General features: G+C 41.8%; 1 protein-coding gene across 5 annotated transcripts in view; it reads right to left on the bottom strand.

The window, feature by feature from the left end:
• ANKRD6 (ankyrin repeat domain 6) overlaps positions 1 to 21217 on the bottom strand; it is a 90082-nt gene extending 68865 nt beyond the window's left edge. The window contains exons 1-3 of one of the 5 annotated variants that reach the window (XM_048297256.1): positions 20830 to 20927; positions 20609 to 20741; positions 15320 to 15419 (exon numbers count right to left, since the gene is read on the bottom strand). The gene's annotated coding sequence lies outside the window, so the exon portion shown is untranslated. Of the gene's footprint in view, positions 1 to 5154; positions 5243 to 15319; positions 15420 to 20608; positions 20742 to 20829; positions 20928 to 21125 lie in introns of those variants that run through there. The other 4 variants (XM_048297254.1, XM_048297253.1, XM_048297258.1 and 1 more) reach the window with 4 other exon arrangements.
• Between the last annotated feature and the right edge of the window lie 1594 nt (positions 21218 to 22811).

Raw genomic sequence — 22811 nt, 5'->3', positions numbered from 1 at the left:
TGAAATAAATTAATTTGTACAATGTGTAGTAAGAATTCAGTTTCAGGGCTTATGTTGCACATATTCTACTTGCCAGAAGAAATACAAGATACTAGTGGGTCAAAGGATGGTTTCATATGGGCATATAATTGCATCCAGTGGTGGGCTGAACACTCCTTCAGCAAGGGAATATTTACAATAAGCCTTTTCTAAATTCTGATATACAATTTATCTAGAAGAAAAAGTCACACATCCTTCTCTGAGAGAACAGGAGCCTGCTACTGCTATTAACTCATTCTGAGGCTGCCTTAACGACTTAACTGTCCAAGACAACTACTGGCAGTGTCTTATTTTAAACCTATTGCTGGGAGAGAAGCTCCAAAATGTAACTAATCTTAAAGACAAGAGAATTAAGCTACTTTTGCATACAGGCTATGCAAGTTCTCTTTGTCAGGGACTTTGTGCATTAATAAGCACAGTTAATATTACCTCCAAAGAACAATGTGTTCGTGGGATAACATGTATGATAACACGTTTCATGAGACACACGTTCAAAAATGAAGAAAGCATGTTCTGGTTATTGAATTTGTCCACAAAATTATGGATGTGTCTTTCAAGAAGCAGTTCTGAAACAACCATTTATCAGTCCTGCTTTACTCATCTGCCCATCAGGAAAGACAATACTGTAATATGTGCTGGCTCACTTGGAGTACAACAGAAGGTGAAACAGAAACAACAAGGAATATCTACAACAGATGATCTGACCAGCTAACTAAAAGCATATTCTATAGGGAAACCTCAGCTGCTTCTTTCACAAGAGGCCAGGGACACAACAACCCTGATGCCTTTATATAACAACAGAACTCCCCACGCTTCCTTCATGAAAAAATGTGATCTAAAATTGGATCTTTCAGAGATTCTCTGTGGGTTTTCACATCTATTTGGTTTGCCAACTCAGAGGTTTTCACATGTGGTGAGACCCAGCTCCACACTTACCTCTGTCTGAGCAGCTGGCATTGTTCTTCCTCAGGAGATTAAGAGGCACCTAACTCACAACACCATCCACATTGACTTGCAGCCCCTGGAAAGGCTCGTGGCTGCACAGATGGTGCCACAAAGCGTTCCCAACTTGCCTTCCCTTCCTGCTTAGGGACTGAGTAAGACAGAAGCCATCCTTATAGCTACAGATCTCCCTGAAACAGAAAACACCAAACAGCTGGTACCATTCCCCCAGCTCTCCTGCAACACTATCACATTACATTTTGACTATCACACAATAAAGAACCCTCTGTCTTCCTTAAATGAATGAGGAAGTGGCAAGCTGGGGTTAGGGAGAGGAGAGCAGTGACAAGAATGCAAACATCCTGCAAAACATGTTCAGTCCTGGACGCTACCTCTTGGAGATCTGTAGCAACAACACTAGGCAACAACCTAGATTTTTGGTTTAAAAAAAGAAAAAACCGAAACACTCAAACCGTCAGAATGGGCAGAAAATTACTCCTCTCCACACCATTCTGCAGAAAGTGTAATACACAGCCACAAATTCTCTTGGGCAGGCTTATATTGCAATTTTCACAATATTCTGTATTTTCTGACTTGAATCAGTAGCTTCCATGAGCCCATAAAAAAAACTAAGAAATATCTGAAGAAAACTGAGGATGCCAGCTCCTCCATCTTGCTTTAAGAACAGAGCCTCACTTTTACAGTATTGTTAAAGAGTTAAGACTGAGGAAGTCCCTTTGCTGGGAGGGGAGACTGTCACCTGCTGGCACAAGAGAAAAGAGTATCTCAGCACACTTGCAGGGAACCATGTGTCTACAGCTCTATTTTCTGCAGGAATCTATCTGCTTCCCAAGAGGCCAGTGCTGCGCTCCCCAACTAGAAGAACAGACTCCACAGTGAATTTTCTCAAGTGAACAAAAGCAGCAATGTTGGTTTATGACAGGATTCATTCCCTTAAAATGCTTTATCAGTTTTTGCAGGGCGGAGGACAAAACTGGTCACAGAAGGCATTTTTAAAAGAGGAGTGTGCTTGTCTTCTCCCCCTGCATCAGTGAGCAAGGTTTCACATTAGAAATCAGGACCAAGTTCACCCTATACTACTCACTCATCCGTGGTGTGCATCTGGCAGGCCTGCACTATCCCCATAAGTGTGGAAGCTCTTCAGAAGGACTGTGTCCTTGGGGTGCCCTGCCACAACAAAACCATCAGCGAGAGCAGGGAGCCCATCTGACATCTCTGGACTGCGGGAAGAAGGGAAGAGGCATCAGTGCAGTTCTGCATCAGGTGCAGCAGGTAGCATGGGCTGTCGGGGTGCTTCCCTCATAGGGACAGGGAGAAGAGCCTGCCTTGCTCTTGAAACTTTTTGTACCCACTTCTGGTTTCTCTCCTTTCTTGCTTGGTGATGTAGGGAAGTAGCCCCATCTAGCCAGATATCTTGCAGTGCTCCTCAACAAGCACCCTGCCAGGGGCATTTCCCCAGCACTGGAAAGATTTGGATGTTTCTCACTGCATTCCGAGGTCTCCCCTGAGATCTGAAGGGATGCTGGCTGCTGCAACTGCTCAGAAGAACAAGCAGCACAGAGACGGAGCGCAGATTTCCCAGCCAAACCCCTTGTACATAACAAAGAAGTGAAATGCAGAACTTGGTGCAGTGTGGAAAGCAGCTGCCTACCTCCTGAATTAGACATTTTGTCCAGAAGATTTCCATACAAAATAAGCATTGGAGTCTCTAAAAAGCTCTCCCAGACAAGAGTGGCTGCCAAGCCAATGCACCAGCAGCCAACACAATAAGCTGGAAGAATCTGTGGAGACAGGGCAGCTCCCTTGAAGCTGGAAACTGATGGCTCTGGAAGTAATGCTGAAAGGATGCTACAGTTGTTTGCTGTAACAGAGCTGCCCACTTCAACCTGGGAGAGAAGGAAGCATTGCAAATGGAGACAGTAGGAGCGCCTACAATAATTGAAGGAAAAAATACCGAACTATTTAAAGACATCTCTCTCTCTCTCTCTCTCTCAAGGTGTTTAAGTTAAAAATGACCACAGGAATTTCAAATAATGGATTGATTTCAAAGACATTTGTGTGATACCCTGTCAGACCTAATGAAGAGCTAAGGTTTTGGAGACAAGTCCATGAGACTCAATTCTCCTAACTGCAAGCTTTCACAAGCAAGGACTCCTGTCGAACCACAAAGCAGTTCCTCCATTGCATCAAGTGCTCCTTCCTGAAGTGACAGCTCACACATCTATGTTTACATATTACTATTGCCTATTAGTGATCAGATACTACAATCTGAGGCATGACGGCTAACTTCACCAAGGTGCACTCCTGGGACACAGCTGCTGCAGCCCTGACCACACACTGCACGCCACCTTTGATAGAAACTGCCACAGGTTACTACAGGAAAACTCTATGCAAGAGAAAAATGTATGTTTGGGATTCTGACATTGCCTGGATAAAATATACATGCAATCCAAATTCTCCCTGTAGGAAGCTCCAAGTCGAAATATCAACAAATAAACCAAATCTTAGAATAATAATATTGTTGCAAAATAGCTTAGAATTGAAAAAAAAAAAAGTACAGATTTATTCAAAGGAACTGGGAGTCAGTAGGATCTGAGTATCTGTTTAAGAAGTGGTGATTTTAAAGTCAAAAGCTTTCATTATCATCTCTCAGCTTGGATCAGCAAGTTCAAAATCAAACTTCCAGCGTGAACTTAAATATCCCAAAACTGGGTAGTTTCAGAAGTGAAGTAATACCATTGCTGCACCTTCAGATTTAATAAACTGAGTCAACTTCCTCTTGCATTTTCCCCACCCCCCCACCCCGTCAAAGCAATTCACCCCTCTGGTAATTCAGGTACGCTAGAGGGAAGTGTTGCAGGACAACACTTAATATCTCCTCAGCAATTCAAAAGGCAACAAAAGACTCAGTAATGGAGACCATTGTCTGAATGAAAAGGTCCAATTTTACAAGATTCATCACAAAGTCTCTTATTCATCAGCAGCCTTGGCACTCTTACTCTTCTACCTCAGACAGACATTTCTGGAATGTGTTTCAGGCTACTGGGAGAAAAAAAAAAAAGGTAGTTCAGCAGGAAGCAGCAGAGGGTAAAGAAAAGAAGAATCTGAAATCGATCTTGTTCCTGTCTTCCACAGCACAACTTCTGTCAGAAGCACCAAGCAGAGCAGGACTGTCCCCTTGGTGAGCACAGTTTTCTTTTTACATTTTCTGTTTTGGTACCTCCAGTAATATTTACAAACTATTTACACACAAGAACAATACTTGCAATTTTGCATGAACAGACTTGCAGCTGTTCTCTTACAAGGCATCTGAGATTTTATATGAACTAGATTTGCAGATTGAGAGCAGGAGAGTTGTATTTTCATTTGCTTAGGAAAAGTTCTACTTGAAAAGTTTCCTCCTTGCTAGACTGCATGTCGATTTACTAACAGACCTACTAGGATAAGGGTACACAGAAATTCACTTCAGAAGCTGCAGGGGGTTTTACTACCATTTTTATGAGAAGTATATTGCTCTTGCTTGCTTGATTCAATTAAGAGATTGAAACAAAGTCAGCAGAACCAACATGGGCAAAAAATGTCTTATTCGAGTACTGGCATCTGGGCAACCTTTGCAACAGAGTGCCAGTCTCCTCTCCAAGAATACCTTCTCTGCATTTTCAGAGGCAGTTCTGCTCTGGACCAGACAAGAGACAAAATAATAATAATAATAATATTATTGTTGTTATTTCGTTCCTTGGATTTAAACTCACGTGACTTGACCATCGCAAGTGCAGTGCAAACAAACTTCCCTGGAGATCCAACCCCTCAGTACAGTACTTACAGTGATAGGTATTAAAACAAGGAAACAAAAACCATGAAACACATTTTGTTCAGACTTGCATGCAGTGAAAATGCTTGCAAAAGAATACAGTAAAAGCGAGGTATGTACAGAAAGTTATCCTAGTTTTGATTAATGTGTCTTGTTTGGGAGTGCAACAGGAAACCTAAGGAACTTGTTTGCCCCGAATTAATGTAACACTAAGGAGGAGTTAATGTAACACTAAAGCTCCCAAGCAAATCATAGAGAGAGCAGAACTGCCAGAATTAGTCAAGCATTGCTCCTGCTCTTGAGTTCCAGGTCACAGCTTCCACACAAAAGTGCACTCTTACCTCTCCAGAGCCTTGCCCAGTCACTGCTTCTCCTATGCAGCACACAGGGCACGTCTCCCACAGAGCAGCAAATACACGATGACGTCTTTAAGGTTTACACCACAGCATTCTCTTCTTATGTTTTTTCATGTTTAATTTCCTTTTTCAAATAAAAGCCACGGAAAACCAAATATACAGCAGTACCCCATGCCTCTGCATTCTTTCATACCACTTGCCTATGCTAACGATCCACAGGATTTGCACTCAAGGTTGTTGAAAACCACAGTACACGCCTCCTCCAGCACCTGAACTACAGGAGTAAGTGCTGGAAAACACAGGTTTAAGAAGGAAGCAGAAAAGGACTCGCTACTGGTGATGAATAGAGTCAGCTTGTTGCCACAGTCTCACACAAATATTTGTAAGACATGAGAGGAATGTTGGGAGTCAAGCTTTTTTTTGGAGGGGGGGAAGGAGAGAGAGGTGTTACTGAATAGTGAGAAATTATGGCTAGTGGCTGAGTGCAGCATAAATGAGAACAGGTTTGGCACTTTCTGAAATGCAGTGAAGATGCTGATAAGACTTAGGGCACCTGTTGTAACTGGTGACCTCAGCATGGGCTGGAGTGGATTTCTGTACCTGTGAACATGCTTATGATATAATTATGATTATGAATGCATTAATATAAGTAATGCAGAATGATTGTACTTGCTTTATTTCTGTGGCTGTAATGTGGTCTTGCTCAAAAGAAAGAAAGAAAGAAATGCATAATTAACACTGGTGGGCTGATGAAAGGAAATCAAAAGTGAAGACCTGTTGCCATGTTTGTCTCACTTTGTACAAATTACAAAAACCTCCTTAGAACAGTATAGCAAACTGCTAAAAAACTTTTCAGCTTTATTTCCCAAAGACAAGTTACAGGAAAAGTCTTCAGGAAACTTCCAGTGCTGAGGCTCTGAACATTTATTTATTCCACAATTTAGAACAAAGACCTCTAGTCCTTTACATTTCCACTTCCCTTTCTCTCAAACTGTCTTGCATTTAAGCAAAGAAAGTCTATATTTCTAAGTGGAAAACAGGTAAACATTTGGTTATTCCATTTGCAAAAAGTTAAGCTGTTATCACCATAAAGTTGAAGGCAAAAATTTGAACAGATAAGAAGATAATGTTTCTATGATTATTTTTCTCTTTTCCTCATAAATCAAGCCAGGAATTCTAAAGCAATTCTCATTAAAAATGCCCCTTGGGTTCTTTGAAGACATGTGCTGGCAGGCCAGTAAGACTTGTACAGTTGTAGATTTTGAGGGAAGAAGGGGAGTTATGCTTGAGAAAAGGCATGTGCTGGGACAGACCACACAATAATGACAGCAGCAGAGTTTTGGTACAAGACCTTTGTTTCATCAAAACATATTGGGCTGAATATCTTAGTAGGACACATTTGCTGACTCAGACACTACAACATGAGAATCCAGGAATAAGTTTAGTTTATGTAAACACAGTCTGAAGACAGTCCCGGAATTGTGTGAATAACATTGCCGACAGAGGTTTGAAGAAGTATCTGCTAAAAGCCCTCAGCTGCACCAGTTCATTTCACTCCCTGCCCACTCTTGTTACACCTTCTCCTTGTCCTGGTCTTTGCTAGGCTAGAGCTAATTTTCTCAGTAGCTGGTTCAGTGCTGTGTTTTGGATTTGGTATGAGAATCATGTTGGTAACACATGGATGTTTTGGTTGTGGCTCAGAAGTGCCTACACTAAGTCAAGGACTCTCAGTGTCTCATGCCCTGCCAGTGAGGAGAAGCACAAGAAGCCAGGAGGGAGCATGGCCAGGGGAGCTGACCTGAGCTGGCCAAAGGGATATTCCATACCATAAAGCAACACATTCGGTACATAAACAGAAGTGTGTTATCTGAGGGCTGCCAATCACTGCTTGCAGATGGGCTGGGCATTGATCTGTGGGTAGCGAGCAATTGCACTGTGTATCACTTAGTTTTCTGGAGTTTTATGTTATTCTTTTTTAGTAGTAGCATTGTTACCATTAGTATAATATTACTGCTATCATTAGTAGTGTATTAGCATTATATTTTACTGTGTTTCAAACTGTTCTTATGTCAACCCATGAGGGTGGTTTGGGGTTTTTTCCCTTTCTTAGGGCTTTTTTTCTGATTCTCCTTCCCATCTCACCAGTAGGGAATGGAAGAATGAGCAAGCAGCTGTGTCAGACTTAGTTTCCAGATGGGGTTAAACCATGACACTCCTCCACCCATATGCGGGAATATCCAAACCAACCCAAAGTAAGGCAGTTTCTCCGCAACAAGCACAACTAAGTCAATAATCCTAGTAGGCACATCAAAGTTGATTTTCCTCATCAACTGTTCATATCCAAGGATGCAACGCTGTGATACTCAGATCACTCCTCCACAGTGTTCTTGCTGGTGCTTTACAAGATGCAAAATAAACACAGGTAGATGAGAACAGTAGCACTAGTCTACAACTCCATGATTCTGCTCATCTTAGACATTCAGTTTGTCAGTGAGGTTTTTAATCCATCACCCTAATGAACCTAACAGTGAGTGCCATAACCATGATAAGTGCAACAGGGTTACATTTGGATTCCTAATTCCTAAAGGTTTTGTTACTGAAACAGAAGATAACACAGTTAATGTGAAGAATAAGGTGAATTAAAACTGAAATAGGGTTTATTGCGAAGACAGAACGTGACCATGGGAATTATCCTATACGGAGAGAGAATCTTGGCAATTACTATCTGAAAAGTCAGCTCAGTCTTATTTTTTAAAGTCAGCAAATAACCTGCTTTGGTGTAGAAAAGCACCCATCAGGGTGGTTGTCATGAACCAGGAGAAACAAAATCTTTCAGAAAGTCTGAGAAAGCACATGGGTAAGACTTACAAAGTACAGAGAAGGAACATAGGCTTGCTTTATACCCTGTGTCAGTCTGAAGGTTTTCTGAAGCCATTCCCACTAGATACTGTGAACAACAAAAAGGAAAGCTTAACTTTGCCCCTAGGTAATTAGAGAGTATAGGTGGAAAGCAGATGTCTGAAGTAATTACAAAATAGGAAGGGTCAAAAAGGATGACAAGTTCTGGACTTGGGGGACCAGACTAGGGACTTGATTCCCCACAGAAATAAGACTTTGATGTTTAAGCCAATCACCGTTATCATGAAATAGTCAAGGACTATCAAGAGTTTGATGCCAAAGAAACAGTATCTGCAAAAAGACATCTAAATTCCCCTATGAAGTTGTAATACCACAAGGTCAAGTTACCCTTCACAGCTGTATCTGTACAGGTGATGTTTGTGAGTAATCTCCAAATAGGTCGTGCAGACAACACTTTGGAAATTCTGATCCTCTTGCCTGGCCCCCTGGCAGACATGGAGTTGAAGGATCTCTCAGTGGGTTGTGGGCACCCTCTGTGCTATCTTTAATACTTGCCAAATTCTTTGGAAGTTCTGCAGAAGACTCTTCCCCACTCCATGCAGAAGTTCAGTGGTGGAAATCTCAGTCAGATAACAAAAGTGGTTCCCTAGCTCAGTGCTCTTTTGTTCCAACCCACTGAACAGCCCAGTTCCCAAAACGTCCTTCTTCATTTCTTTTCTTCAAGCCATGCAGAGCAACAGTTTCAACTCAGCATTTAAATCATGAGGACTGCCTCCCCACCAAGCTCAAAATAAACAAAATCGTATGTTTCTGTCCTGTCCTACTTGTATTGCAAAGTAGGATCTCAATTAATTTTAAAAAACTATGGATCAACAAAAAATACTTCCAGGACAAGTAACTGAAGTTAATCTCTCTCAGTGCAGGCTACAGCTCAATTAACACATCTCACCTTGAATATCACATCTGCTCTTCCCTGTATCTCGAGAATCTTGCCAGCTGTACTAACATAGGAACAACAGAAGAAAATAGCTATCACAAAATCTTGGCTCTTGCATCAGGTGACTGTAATGAGCATTGCACAAGGGTGCTTTGATGTTACAAAAGGCCCAAGAAAATGCCAGGGGGTTGGGGTGTGTTTCTTGTTGTGTTTACTCTCCTACCAAAGGGCACTTGTCATACACATGCCATCTGCTGCATCGAAACGCGATATGCAACCAGGTAAAATAAAAATCTCCCACACCAGCAGGCTCTTTGTACAGATTAAAAGGATCACCACTAATATAATTTTAGGTGATTCAAGAATCTACGCTACAGAGACTGCATTTCTTGAAAGCTTCTCCTCTCGCAGGACAGAACCTCAGCTCCCAGTGAAGACTCCGCCCTCGTGGCTGCTGCGCACAAGAAGTCACAGGTTCATCATCCAGAAATATTTGTACTCATGTCAAGTACAGAGAGCTGAGAGTGCAAAGGGAACACAAAGGACCCCATTCCCCCTCACTACTCCCTGACCCCCCTTCTTTCCCTATATGCTCACAGACACTGCAGGAACCCAAAGGAGCAATCCTGCAGTGGAAGCCATCTCTCTGGTTTAAAGACACTCAGCCTCTTAATGCTTGTGGATGTTTCCCACAGCCTGAAAGAAAGGAAAATCTGGAAAAGCGCTACTACATGGGCTTACCTACAGCACCTTGGTGAAGTCAGGATCCCTTAGTACAAGCACCTCCTTGGTCAGCCACTGATAGGAACCATGGAGAATGATGCTATTTGTTGCATCCATTTCAGTCCCCTTATGTTTCTAATTTGTCTTCAGTCAAAATACATGCTTTGGTCTTATTTTGAGACTGAAAAGGATCATGGAGTTCAGTGTATCTGCTTTATAGTTAATGAATACTCTGAAATTTCAGGATATCTGAGTCTCCTTCATACTTTACAAGAGGCCAGCTCATATAAGACTGCATTAAGACATGGAAAACATTTTACATTATCTGTCCACAAAGGCTGTCCATGTTCTAAAGAGATAAGAAGCAAAAAAAAACCCCAAACCTTATGATGGAAAAACAGAGAAGGGCAGGATCATGCTAGAGTGACATCACGTGCCTGGACCATGTTCCCAGAAACAGGCAGAAAAATTTTCCTCATGGCTGCCTGCTTCCCTACCCTCATGAAGCTCAGCATCTCTGTGCCTTGTATATTCGAGGACACCCTTTTGAAAGAGATTCCATTTTCACTTTTACAACGTAGAAGAAAAATACAATAAAAATCTCAAGGAGGTGGCAGTTCCTCTCCAGTAAGATAGAAATAGATATTCCTTAACCATCACTCCCTACCAAGGAACACAGTGGACCACTGTTATCAAAAAACCAATATACTGATAAGGATTGGAAGCCTACCAAAGCTGGAAGCACAACCACAAAAGCCCATAAGCTACTGATGTTGGAACAGAGTTGAAAGCTGTCAGAGATGGAAAAACATGCCCCAAGACTCAAACAACACTAGAGTTGAAGTGAAAGCAGAAAAAATAAGATTGCAAATTGAGACAGGTAAAGGCTAGAGGACAGGACAAGGAAGAAAACACTGAACAAAAAGCTTTCAAAAAGCCTTGGAAGATGTGTCACGACAATCAATATGATCTGTAAAGATCACCTGGAAAGGTATGGAAGAGGGACACATATCATTTTTCACTCTCTGACAAATTCTTTCTTAAAGGATTTGCAAACCACCTTTTGCTCTATTCACAGCTCTTCTGGGTTCCAAGTGGTGACTCAGAATTTATTAACCACTGTCAGGAGCACAGCTAGCAAAACAATAGGAGATCTGTAGGGGAGGAGAAACAGATCAAAGAAAATCAGATGATTCTCAGATCAATGATGCAAAAGTACTAGGACAAAAGAGGGGGGAAGACAAAATTGGGGAACAATACAGAGCTTTTAGAAGTGGCACAAAATGAAGAGAAAATGGGAAAATTAAATTGAAAAAGGACAAGATGTTAAGGACATTTTCATTACCTTAAAATCACAGGAGTGGTCTAATATGGTAGAAACACGCACTGGCGTTTCAGAGCAGACAAAATCAAACTTCCCTCCTGAACTATGTTGACCCATCTGTGGAGTTGCAGGTACTGCAGTGTGAGTGAGGAGGAGTTAAGGGCAGAGTTCTGCTCTGTCAGCACTACAGGACTGAATCACACCTTACCAGGGGAGCTGCATCGCCACACAACTACCAGCTCCCGGTGGTGTATAAAACAGAGAGCAAAAACTAAGGACTGACTCTCGTGCTGTTTTCTTACATTTAGCCTTCCCATTTATTCTTGACTCAATACAGGGAGACAGAAAGGAGGGGTAGAAAGAGAAGGCAAGCAGATTATATATTTGTATTCTTGTTTTCCAGTCCTTCCAGAAAGGCCAGTTTTGTAAACGGAGAGAAAGCTGAGATTTTCTTTATCTTGTTAACTACTCCCATGACTGTAACACACCATGCAGAGTTCACAAGTATCTCTGCTCAACATTATCGAAAATGCACTGCAACTCCTTTTACAACACATCATTTTAGTCAGGCTATCTGCACCTAAAAACACTCAGCCTATTGTTTCAACAGCACAGACCTGCATGCTGAATTATAAAAATTGTCCAATATCATATCATCTTGGCTACAGATTTAATTTCACGGAATATGAAACTACACTGAAAATCATTGTACAACAAGACAAGGAAACATAAACACTCATTTCTTTTTTGGTTTTTTTTTTTCCCCCTTTATATTAAGTGTGAGCCTACTACAACTCCCTCTGGGAGGATATTTTTCATACAAAGCCACATTCTTTGGGTCTTATTCACATAAACAGTCATTGAATTGAATGAGATCAGCCACAGAAGCAGGGAAATCAGGTTCTGATCCAGCATTACCGATACAAAATACAACATAAAATTCAATTTAGAAAAGAACAAGATAAGAAGCATCCGTCTTTAAACTAATAATGCCAAAACTGGTTAGAGGTTTTGTTTTTCAGTTCTACCCTTCTTAGATTTAATACAGTAAACTAATTATAATTTTGCTACACACAAGCTGTTGATAATTACCTCTCTATGGGCCATACTGTTATTTGAGTATAAATCATGTGATTTATTTAATGAGTCATTACTTTAGTATCACTTTATTCTTGATCCCTCATTAAGGAAGGCCTGAAAATGCCACTTACAGAGCATAAGGGAAGTGATTTTTAAGTGGTACTTTAAAATCTGCTAACTCTTGCATTACAGACACTTTTGCCTGATTCTGTTTTTCTTGGAAGACCATATGTATTTTGAGCTAAGCTTAACATAAACAAACCATGAGAAACTTTTGTTAGCAGAAGAGTGGGTACTCATACTCAAAAGTTGAATCATGACAACTGATCAACTGAAGGTCAGTTTGCTTTTTACAAGTAAGAAGGACAGACATACAACAGATGCTTGCTGCTACATTAAAATTTACAATGCAACTTTATTAATATCAGTCAAACTAAGACACTGCCTATATAGCTAATGATTTTCAAAATCTTAGTATTTTGGGGAAGATGACAAGTATACAGCTCCCTAGAATGATAGAAAAATTCTTCATCTTAGCGTGAAACACTGTAGCACATATTTACTAATGTACTGAGAAATTCCATCATAGTGTCTCTCTCCTCTGATAACTCTCCCTGGCTTAGCTTACTTGAAAAAGAGCATTTAGTGCTTTTTCCACTAAGGCAGAGTATCCGTGTGTTTCATGAGAGTTACACAGGACTGAAACACAGAGCAAGTTCTCAATTTCACTGACACTCTTTATTCCAAAGACTGAGAACGGGTCCCAGACAAAACTAGCTTTAAACCACAGCCTCCTGAGTAGCTCAACACTTGTTTCAGTCAAGGAGAGAGTCTTAATTTCAAATTGTGAGGAGAACAAATAAACCTTTAAAATATTGGGTTTTTTTTTCTTTCAAGGGCTGTGCTGAGTTCTTCTGAATGCACCCTTACCTGTTTTCTTGGTGTGCCTGTTACCAAAACCAGCTCATCCCATGTAAGTATATCCAGACATTTGCTGCATGTACAAACCCACATATGAAATGCAAGCAAATTCATATTATTACAACTTTTCAAAAGAAATATTTTTAAAAAGCTGGAAATACATGTATCCAAGTTCTGTATGCTTGATTTTTAATAAAATGTGTTTCTATCTTCCATGCCAAGTATCCTACTTTGAGGATTACAAACAAAAAGAGGGAAAACCTGGCACAGTTCTAGTAAATAAAGCAGCAACACCCGCCTCATTTGTATGTCTGCAGTTACAGACATGAAAGGCTAAATTCTCTGAAAGAATATGGAACTCAGAAGTTAGCTTTTAAACTTCTCAACTATGTGTTGATGGGCAGAGACAAGGGGAACAGAAAGGAGGCAGAAAAAATTTGGGTGGTTTTTTTTTTTTTTGACCTATGTTACTCTTGTATGGAGACTATGAATCTAGGAACAATTTCTTAAAATACTAGGTTTTTTCAGTTAAGAGACTCTGCCAAGGATCAGAGCTTATATCTACAAATTCTGCTTTGATTTATTGATATGGCATGCTACTTAGTGCAAGTACTCATACCACTCTTTTAATTCTGCCATTCACTTTCACACTGGGTCCCATCTTGCTTCCAGGTAAACAAAGTGTAAAATTCTTATTGAGCAAGGATGAATAAGCAAAGCAGAGCTAAATATAGAAATAGTCAACCTGGTCTGACGAGTAGGAAGAACGAGAAACAGAAGTGAGTTACTATAATACACTGGGGCACTCTCTGACCAAAACTAAATCCCAAATAGAACACTGAAACTTAAAATTTTATGAAGCAAGCTGGGATGTGATTGCAATGTAGACAAGTTAGAGCTGAATGTTGATTGTTTGGACATAAGACAGACGTTTAAATTAAGCTACTTCACATTTGTGGTGAATGTACACACAGCCTGTTACCATGGTTTCACTGATGTGAAGTTATTCCTCAGTAACTCATGTCCAATCCCCAAAGATTCTCTTCAAAGGAAGGAAAGCCGCTTAAAAGAAAAAAAAAGCAAACCCACCAAAAAAATCCCAGTATTATGAAAACTAGGCAGTCATGGGATAACAGGAAAAGTCCTCATCTGTATAGAGAACCAGTTAGACAGGAAATAAACAGTACAAGGTCAGTCTTCCCAGGAGAAGGACACTAAGCCTGCAGCCCCACGGCCATCTGCATTAAGCATATATTGTGCTCATTACACCCACTAATGAGTCACAAGGGGACAGGGAAAGATTACAACTGTTAAAATGGCTGGTAGATTTCAATACCATTTAAACACAGTCTGGTATTTGTGGTGGGGAAAAACACGTCAACTTCGTATGCATAATGATGGGTTTGGGATGATTCAGGAATGAAATCCTGGGTTGACGGTGGACTGTTCTTACAAAAGCATCAGCACAGTTAAAAAGCAGGAAGAGTGCTAAAAAATCATTACTGCAGAGAATACAACCAAACCCACCTTTAATCTAAGAAACTCAATTGCATCTTAGAAGTTGTAACTCTGGCCTTCTCTTCTTGGAAAAGGTTTAGCAAAACCAGAAAAGTTTCAAGGAAGAAGAACATGAGACAACCAAAGGTAGGATATAATTAAGTAGAAGAAAATCAGGTTGGAGAAATACTAGAAGGCATCAGATTAAACCAGCATATTTCAGGCTCAAAACAAGTGAGAAGAAATAGCTCTCATCATAAAGCAACTTTCAAGCTGTGTTTTTCATAGCCTTTCTTCTCTGATCTTCTCAGAATGTTTACTGTTCACTCATGTTCCCTCCTCAGCTTGAGAGACTCACTGACATGGATGCCCTACAAGAGTGAAAGGCATTAAAGAGAATACATGCCATCTTTCTCTGCAAATGAAATACAGCCAACTTAGAGATGAGAATTAGCCAGGCTGACCATGAAACCATTCACCTGCACCTCCAAACCAGGCTCATCATACCTTGCTCAGCTCCTGGCCACAGAGCAGGAAGAGCTGAAAGAAATCTGCCCAGACAGACAGTCGTGTCCCAGTCAGTGAGAGATGTCCACCTCTCCCCGCCTTCAACTGAAGTATGATTTGTAAAAATGGTCACACAGAGAAGCTGCTAATGTTAGGCACTCTGTTTTTCCAGCTATGTCAAAAGCATCTATGTCACTTGGTAAGCTTTTGAAAACTCTTTACATTACTAGAATTTAAAAAATTAAATTTGATCTTGCTTATTTTGAGGCTAACAGCAACTAACACAGCTAACATCAACATACCCTCTTGACTGAGCTGTCCTCATTCCTCACCAAACCCAGTTCTGCTTTATCAGGCATGCTGGTAATGAAGCTGCTGACCTGCAGGGGCACCTCCACTTGCCTGTCGAGACACCAGAGAAAGTGAAATGGATGACAGCCTCATCCAGTGTACACCAGGCCAGGATTTCTTAAACCCTGGCTTCTCCAAACTGATTAAGTGTAGTCTTACAGGGAAAGAAGAGAATCCAACTTGGTAGCTGACTGTTCATTAAAAAAATATTACACTTCAAATTCATGTTTAAGCTTACTCCACACCTGAGTCTGCCATTCATATCAATACTTACACTATAAGCTTAAAAATAAACATTAAAACCCACCATAAACTTAAAAATAATTTTTAAAAAAGCACATGGAAAGAGCATGGCCTGATTTTACACAGAAGCTGTGAAAAAAGAACAACACATATTAAAATGCTCTAGGGTATATCACCGTGTCCCGCAGCCGTAGGGAGGAAGAGAGAAGATCCAGCAGGCAGAATTGTGCAGCAATATTGATTCATTTAATTATTTTACAAACTCTTTTATAGACTTTTTTCTTCATAGTCTAATTTGACAAGGATCAGTCACCCCTTGGGTGATTAGCTAAAATCCTAAAACATCCATTGTCAAAATATTTTTCTACTATAGTATAAACAAGGCTTCTCAAGGTTGCAGGTGTTTCATTGGTTACAGAACTTTGGTACCTCTTCTGTGAGAGAGAAAAGTCTCTCATGAACTTAGAAAATAGCAAAAAAATTCTTGCTAGTAGCATTTTTGTATCCACAAACACATACTTGCAAGAATTCAGGAGCTGCTGTAAAGTCCAGAAAAACCAAGCTGATACGAAAGTGCTGCACTTTCAAAATCTGGATTTAAACCAGAACAATAACGTCAATGAAAGACTGTAGATGTCAGGCAGATATTCTGCAGCCAGAAGACAGACACCCTCCATCCCTCTTGAAAGACTTCGACCAGAGTCTAATCCCGAAAGTGCTCAGACAGAAAATGAAGGAAAATTACTCATATGTAAGCTTTACAAAATACTAACAAACTAAGTTAAGCAACAGATCTGCCTGGCAGTTATTAGAGCAATTATTTGAGACAGCAGTGATACAGTGAAAAGATCACATCCTACCCAAGACTCCAAACCAGCTGCAACTTCTGCATCTGTTGCACACAGACATCAAACTCTGAATACAAGTAAAACATATCTAAAATGATTCACTCTGATCACTGTTAAGAAGCTACTCAAATATTAAGGTCATATATAATTACCATACATTCACAGTGCTTTCTTAGTTTATAAAGCTGGCACTTTTCCTCAGTGACTGACCCATCCGAGACAATTTAGGGCATTTGAACTCAGAAGTGTATTGACACAATACAAATAAACTAGCAACAGGTCTTCCTAAGATGTCATATTGCAGATGCTGTTAAAACCAATAGAAAATATTCCTGACTGGCTTAAAGCAATTGGCATCTCAAACTGGAAAAGGAAATTATCCCACTGCAATGCACACACAGTGAAGATGCACACTCTTAAGGAACTTATTTCCATCGAATCCATATGCATTTTCCATAGTGCAAATGAAAATGCTTTTGTCCAACAGCATGTCAAGACATGCACACAAAACCTGTATCTTCAGTGGCTCACTTCGCAAAGTGGATGGTGCTTAGGTGGGGAAGGTGGCAAATCATGAGAGAGAAAGGGAAAATAAGGGATAGGCTGTTAGGAGAAGCTTGTTTAAATCCAGGATTTGAAGGAGGTATGATTTCATGATTTGAATAGTACTCCAAATATGCTTTTGAACACAATGTAAGAAAAAAAGCCTAGGCTTTTCTGACATAGGAGTATATAAATATTTCTTCAGGATTACAGCAATCCCACTAGGCTACCTATGCTCAGCACATCACACCCCAGCTAGCCTGTAGCACCAGTATACTCCATCTGGCTGGCATCCATACCAGATACTTCCATCCACCACTTTCCCACAGACGTGCCCAAATCCCATCCCTAATCACAGCCAGATTCCCCCCATGGCTGTGGCTTGGCTGAGATGCACCTAGGGTTTGGAGGACCAGCAGTGGGTGTGGGGAGTGGGAAGGAAGGAGCCACGGAGGAGAAGGCAGGAAGATATGAGTGCTGGCTGGAAGAGAGAGTCTTCCTGTTCATTCTAATTAATTTCATGTCACACATGGCAGGATCCCTGACAAAGGATCAAAAGTAAAACAGTGCAAGAGCAAGCCAGCAACCTACAGTCCTGCATCATACCATGAGCTACCTATGCATTCGATATTGCATCAGAAGTACCTCACTAAGGCTACCAAGACAACCTCCCCACAACTGCATAATGCAAGAATTCAAGCTGTTGTACTGTATCCATTAGGCCATCCAATGGGGATTCATTTATCGCAACAGGACCTCTTCCTCTTTCAATAAATCCAACTAACTGTTAGTGGTAATAAGCTAGATTAATAATAGACAATAAGCTCGAAGTCCTGTGCGGCCTTAATGCCTCATTTATCACACACCTCTCAAAAGTGTGTCCTGAATTGACGCTCATTTCATCACCGTTTTTTTTTATAGCACTCTTGACACTGGTATCAAACTACTGCACACCAACAGTATCCTTCCTGCTTCACTCCCAAGACATACCTCCAACTGGACCTCAGAGTTTTCCAGAGAACAAGAAAAATACCTGTCTGGCCAAACCAGCACCACTTTGAATACAAAGCATCACTGTGTCATGCACAACTTGTCAAAGGAAGCAATACACAGAGAACATCCCAGTCACAGGCAGTATCTCAACACTCATGCATTTGAAAGCTATGCAACAAATAAGCAAGGACTCCACACACTTATTCTGACTCTTCCTAACTTTGGAACACCTGCCTTCACAAATCCAACAGTCTTCCGAATGGCAGCATGAGATAAACCAAATAGGGACAAAAGGAGTGGAAAAAGTTTAGAAAGAGACCAGTACACATAATTCAGTGACAGATCAAGCAAGACCTGGGGTATTTCAGGATTTCACTTTTCTCACAACTGCTGTCAATGAACTGTAACAAACTATTCAGCTGCACCTGCTGTTAAACAGGGAGTGGAGTAGTCAAGTGAGAAGCAACTAAGCTGTTCCTAAAGGGCTCACAAGTTAGGAATGATATGGAAGAATATTTCTAGTACTGTACTTCAGAAACTATTCTGGAGATTTTGGGGATCAAAATAGCTGCATAGGAGGCAGGGAAGAAAATTAGCCCCTTGTTGTTATGAATTAAGGTCTTTCTGAAGTACAGCTCTACACCCTCTATTTTTGGCTGGATCATTTTTGAGGAAGTCACATATTTCATCCCTGAATAAACAAAAGTAACTAAAAATATTTATTTCAAATTTTTATTTGCCCAAAGGAATTACAATAAATTTATGTCTTTGACAAATATATCTCCCTGATCAATCTTGCCAATAAAATAGGGCACCTCAATTGTGGTTTTAAATAAAATACTTCCACTATGGACGTGTTGTACTGATATATCTCTAAAAATAGATAGAGCTGTGAATTCTCTGCAACTTCATCCAAAGTCCTAACTGTTGAGGGAAAAAGAGGAATTGGACATCTGAAACTAATGAGAATAAATATAGTTGTCAGTATAATTAATTTAAGAACCTGAAAGTGCTTTACAAATGTTCATTGGTACACCACCTATCCAAACCAATAAGCGTTGTTCATCCTGTTATACAGATTTAGCGAATAAGGGGCAGTAAGGTCTTTTTTTTATACATCACAAAATTACTCAGTGGCAAAGCCAAACAGAGGTGAAGGTGAAGCTGAAGACACGTGGAGAAATGCAGCTTGAGGCTCAATTGCTCAGTACCACACCCTACAAGCACCTGATTTATTAAGAGATCATTCATCTCATCTAGTCCAAGAACATAGTAAGTTTGATAATGTGAACTCCAGAACGTGCCACCTGTGACAGGGCAAGATGCTAAGCCTGGTGCTGCAACTACAACAACCAACATGGGAGCCCCATTAGTGCAGACAACTTCACACAATTTCTGTTCCCCAAAAAGACCTCTGTGAAAAAATCATGAAGGAAAGCACCTGCACGATCAGGAGGTTATCAGTTTATTTTTTCCCATCATTTACTGGCTGTTCATTTCTAGTGTTCAAAGCCAGTCTCCTATATGAGGTTGGTAGCACTGTCTGGGTAAATATTAAGGAGCAGGGGAAAGTGAAAATTTTCCAACTGAATACTATCACAAAGGTCCTTTTTTATTTTATTAGGTTTTTTCAAACAAAAAAACAAGCAGAAGAGCAGGGACATTACTACTGCTGCTACACAATTCCCATTTAGCCTTGCAGACTAATAGGTCCTCACGGACAAACAGGCATACATCATCTATCTACATACCAAGCATCTAAACAATTTATGCAGCCACTCAACTGTAGGTTTTGCAACATGCAGTGTATTTAACTATATTTTTAGTATTTTCTGCTCAGAAATTATTACGAAGTTCTGAATGAGAGTCATTACACCATGTCTTGTGGTCTGCAATGCAACTACAGATCTTACACGTAATCACACATCTCCAGAAACACTTTGTTTTCCACCTATCTAGAGAATGAAGATTACACAATACTTGGAACTTGAGCCTGCCAAAATAAGTTGTTATAAAACTAGCTGCGCAGCCTGACACATCACCTTGAAAGAAAGTAATAAACATTCTCCTCAGAATAAACCATAGACTCAAACAGTCCTGCCAGGGGATCGGATCCATGCCTAACCAGTGCTGCATAAGAGTTAAGACATAGTTATGTTCCTCTGTCTTTGGACAGAGGCGGACTTACTGATCTTCCCAATTACTCCTTTAACGTTGGTAGTACATTCTAGGTTCATTTAAATAACTCATGGGGCAAAGATTCACTGATGCACCTACCAACAAGCTACTTTCTAACCTCTCAATGTTTTCCCTGTGAACAAAAGGTATTCAGTAGCAGACAACATGTCCTTTTGGTCATGTCTATTGCAGAAATACCAAGCAGAAACCCAAACAGTCACTTTGCATATAATTATAAAAATATGAAGATATTGGTTATGCCTTTTTTAAAAAACAGAGCACTGTCTACAGCCTATGCTATAATGCACACAACACCCCAGGGCACGATAAGCCCTTTATTAATGCTTGCAATAAAAAGAACACTGCAGAACAATTACATGCCGTAGCCATGGACTTCCACAATTAGAGCTCTATCAGCAGCCAGTGTGTACTCACAAGGTGTTGAGACCTCAGGGGAGGCTGATGTTTGCAGCAAACTAGTGGAAATATTTCCAGTGGAGCTTTCAGGTGATGTCAACAACAGGAAGGATGACTTTGAGCCAGATTTCCATTTCTCATCAGACGCGCCCTTGAAAGTTGGAACAAGAGCGTTAAGACTCCTCATTTTCACCCCCAAACCTGCAACTGAACTCCTACGTCGACACAAGCTCTTGTACCTCCGCGGCACACCGGAGGGTCCGTGTCTTCCCAACTTGGGGTCCCTCCCCGGTCTGGAGTAAGGCAACACTTTCACTACTCAGGTGCGGGGCATTGGCTTCGCTGCGGTCGTCCCCGTCCCCGTCCCCGTCCCCGTCCCCATCCATCAGCCCCGCCACAGCCCGGCCACCTCCGCCATCACCTGTGCGGCCCCGCCAGAAGCGCCCCCGCCCCGCCCGGCCCCCGCCGCGCTCCCCCGCCCCAGCGCAGCCACACGCAACCCGCGGCGGGGGGCGCGGGTGGGCTCCGCGCTCACCTGCGCTGCCCCCGCGGCACCCGCTCCCACCGGGCCGGGCTCGGCACTGCCCCTCCAGCGGCGCCTCCGCCGCCGGCCGGGGCTGCCCCGGGGGTGGTGCCGCCGCCGCCGCTCCGTGCCCGCTGCGAGGGCGACACCGAGCGGCCGCGGCGGGCGGGCAGCGCCCATCGGCCCGGGCCGCCTCCCGCCCCGCCGGCGAGCGGCCGAGCCAGCACGGAGCCCCGCGAGGAACGCAGGGCTCTGGCCGGAGCCAGGCTCCACGCGGGCTGGACGCTCTCCTGGACCGAAGCTCCTTTGCAACTTGATTATGGAAGCTCATAACAATTTGCGTAGGAGCAGAAGCGCTACAAAGCCACAGAATCACAGGTCCAACCTCCCTGGTTAACCGGGGTCGTCCTAGAGCACATGGAACAGGACTGCGTCCAGACAGCTCTTGAATATCTCCTGTGAGGTAACTTCCACAGCCTCTCTGGGCTGTAAATAAGTAAATAAGTTCTTCCTTATGTTCAGGTGGAACTTCCCATGCATCAGTTTCTGCCCATTGCCTCGTGTTGGAATGGCTGAGACCACCGAGAAGAGGCCGATCCATCTTCTTGGTACGGTCCCTTTAGATATTTATACACAGTAGTGAAGTCTCCCCTCAGTCACATCTTCAGCAACCAAGCTCAGCTCCCTCAGCCTTTCCTCGTAAGAGAGCTGTTTCAGTCTCTGAATCACCCTCCTTGCCCTCTGCTGGACCCACAGCGGCTACATGTCCCTCTTGTACTGAGGAGCCCAGAACCGGACACAATAAAATTTCCCCAATTTCGGGCAGGCTAGATGCCCTTCCCTCCAGCAGGGAGCCAGTCAGCGGGCTTTGAAGTCTGAGCTGAAGATCAGAGAGGGACGCCTTGAAAGCTGACTGTGCCTCCTTACTGCCTCACCCACCCCTCCAGCTACCACAATATCCCTGGGACCTTCCGCTCACCCAAGGCATGTGTTTGTACGGGCAATTATGGGTGAATGTCAGTAATTCACAAACTGGTAGGGAGGCAAGTTAGACAGGACCATCTGTAGACGCTGGTAGAGGAGAAAGGAGTTTGTATGAGTAGGCTGAGTAAAATGATAAAAGTGGGACTGGAAGAAGGAGAAAACAGAAAACAAGCAGCTGTTCCCCATACAATGCCTGGTCGCTTTCAAAGGCTCTTTCTCTGGCTTGAAGGCATTCTCAGGATGCCCTAAATGAACTGATGCCCTAAACAAGCTAAACAATGAAGTATCACAGCCACTTCCTAGTTATGTCATGAATACATTCTTTTGAATGTTTTTTCAGATTACTCTATTTATGCCTTTTTCACTAAGCAATTACTATGGTAGTCATCGTTCTGTAGCAATAGTCATACCACAGGTTTACATCAAAACCCTTGGTGCTCCCCACAAATGACTGACTGGATTTACTGTTCTGATGCCTCCCTGATCTCAGCAAGGCTTTGTCAAAACTCCAACATTAATCTGAAGTCTGGTGTCATTACCGAAGTTAAAGAGTAGTTGCTAAAACACATAAAAACGCACTGTGATTCTTCACACTACAATTCTGTTTGCTTATTTCCATATTCAGGATAGGCTTACTTCATGTGAATTTTATTTAATTTGATATTGTGCAAAATTCTAATGTAGGAATAGAAGTATTTCTGTGAGTAACAGTTA

This window comes from Corvus hawaiiensis, chromosome 3 (assembly GCF_020740725.1).
Source record: "Corvus hawaiiensis isolate bCorHaw1 chromosome 3, bCorHaw1.pri.cur, whole genome shotgun sequence".
NCBI lineage: Eukaryota > Metazoa > Chordata > Aves > Passeriformes > Corvidae > Corvus > Corvus hawaiiensis.
Note: the sequence above shows the minus strand (reverse complement) of the source record. Positions and strands in the feature narration are given on the sequence as shown.